The sequence below is a fragment of the Silene latifolia genome, chromosome Y (genome assembly GCF_048544455.1).
Source record: "Silene latifolia isolate original U9 population chromosome Y, ASM4854445v1, whole genome shotgun sequence".
NCBI lineage: Eukaryota > Viridiplantae > Streptophyta > Magnoliopsida > Caryophyllales > Caryophyllaceae > Silene > Silene latifolia.
This window is the reverse complement of record NC_133538.1, coordinates 24,176,969-24,179,468: the sequence shown is the minus strand read 5'-3', so window position 1 is coordinate 24,179,468 and position 2,500 is coordinate 24,176,969.

The following is a 2,500-nucleotide window of genomic DNA, read 5'->3' as shown; positions in this document are numbered from 1 at the left end:
TATTATTATTATTATCATTATCATTATTATCATTATTATTATAGTTATCATTATTATCATTATCATTATTGTTATTATTATTATTATTATTATTATTATTATATTATTAATTTATTTATTTATTTTTTGCAAGAAGTCAGAATTTCTCATTATAAAATGGGAAAAAAGAGAGATCTTACAAGAGTGAGCCAACTAGATCGAAAAAATAAACAAATAAATCACCAAAACACCCAAATTAGCCTAAGAAGGTAGAGAGTTGTTGGTCAACGTCCAACCCTCTGCTCCAAGAAAAGAACCTCATCCCAACTTCAAATTTCAGTCGCGCCAGGACCTTGTCCACATCCGTACACCTCCCTTCAAAAACTCGTCTATTCCGTTCTTGCCATATATGATAGACAACAGCAGCAATAGCACAGCAAGCAACCCTCTTTCGAACTCCCTTACCCCTATTTAGAGAAAGCCTATACAATTCATGCTTGATTGTCAAAACTCGCCTACACACCCCCTGCCAGTTCAACACTTGCTGCATAAGAGCCTTTGAAAAAGAACATTCAAAGAACAAGTGAGAATTAGTTTCTGCCGCATCATAGCACAACACACACCTACTAGGAAGAGACACCCCCCTTTTGCTTATGTTTTCAATGGTAGCCAGGGCATGGTGAGCAGCTAAAGTAGCCACAAAAGCATGTTTTGGGATAACAGAAGCATTCATCAGTGGCTTCATCCATCTCAAGTTGTGACCAGCTCCAAGCAGAATAGTATACACCTCCTGCAAAGGAAATTTACCCCCCTCATGCCACTCCTGAAATAACCACTGAGCCACATCCCTATAACCCACTTTGGCAACAAATTCATCTCTAATCTTCAGAATCTGCTTCCATATAGGGGAACTGCAATCAGTAGCATCCATAAGCCAACAAGATTGGTGTTGAAAAATGTATTCTCTAGACCACATCATCCAGATAGAAGTGCAATTATGATTGTAAAACCAGAACATCTTCAATAACAACGTTTTGTTCCAACTCAGGATTTCCCTTATGTCAAAACCACCCTGCAATCTACCCCTACAAACTTTTGTCCAACTGAAGAAAATGAACCTGCTCTTAAATTCAGACCCCCAGAGAAACTGCCTACAGGCCTTCTCAGCTTCATGAATGACTCCCTTAGGGAGAAGGAGGCAAGCACACCAAAAGGATTCCACCCCAAAAATTGCAGTATTAATTAAATTTACCTTTCCTGCATAAGACAGCTGCAACCCAGTCCAGGCCCCCATCCTGCCCTTGATCTTGGCCAAAAGAGGTTGAAATAAATCTCTGGTCAGTCTAGAGGAATGTAATGGTGTACCAAGATATTTAAAAGGGAAAGACCCTTCAACAAAACCAGTAGCATGAAGAATCTCTGCCTTGACCCCTGAACTGACCCCAGCAAAGTAAATATTTGTCTTGCTAGTGTTAGGAGTGAGGCCAGAAAAACTAGAGAACACATCCAGGCACTGTTTAACAGCCATCACAGAGGGCAAGTCTCCTCTGACAAACACTAACAGATCATCAGCGAAAATTAAATGGGTCAAATACAATTTGACACACTTAGGATGATAACTGAAAGAAGGAAAAAACTTAATATCTTTAAAAATTCTTGTGAGCACCTCCATGCAAAGAACAAAAAGGAGAGGGGAGAGAGGGTCTCCCTGCCTCAAACCTCTCTTTCCCATAAAATAACCCTCAGTACTACCATTTATTTTTAGAGAAAATCTCGAGCTAGTGACCATAGTAGTAATCCAGTTACAAAATTGAGTGGGTAAGCCATAAAGAGGGAGAATAGCCTGAAGGAATTTCCAATTCACAGTGTCAAAAGCCTTCCTAATGTCAACTTTAACCACACATCGAGGGGTTTTATATTTCCTACCATACCCTCTAACCATCTCAGAAGCCAACATTGAGTTATCAAAAATAGACCTATCAGCGACAAAAGCAGCTTGCTCCTTCCCAACAAGCAGAGGCATCACTTTTTTAACTCTGGCAGTGAGAATCTTGCTGATGGTTTTATAAATAGTAGTGCAACACGAAATTGGCCTGTACTCAAGGACAGTAGTGGGAGCATTCCCTTTAGGAATAAGAGAAATAAGGGTGGAATTAACCTCCTTTATGACTTGCAAAGTGGAGAAAAAATCAAGAATGGCAGAGGTAAACCTATCCTGAATTACATCCCAAGCATCCCCGAAAAAAACCAGGACGAGAATCCATCAGGACCAAGACTCTTATTAGGATCAATAGAGAGCAGAGCGAGCCTTTACTTGGTGGTGTGACGGGTTCCGAAGAGTAAGGCCGTCGATGAATGATCAAACATCGCCCATTAGCCATTATTGCACTATCAAACTCCACAACATCCTCATCTGACCCAAGCAACCAAAGTATAATATTCAATGAAGCCGTGGGAAATAGCAAGTGGGGTAGTGCAAACCTTTCCACGAACATCAACAACTTTGCTAATATTTGAAGCA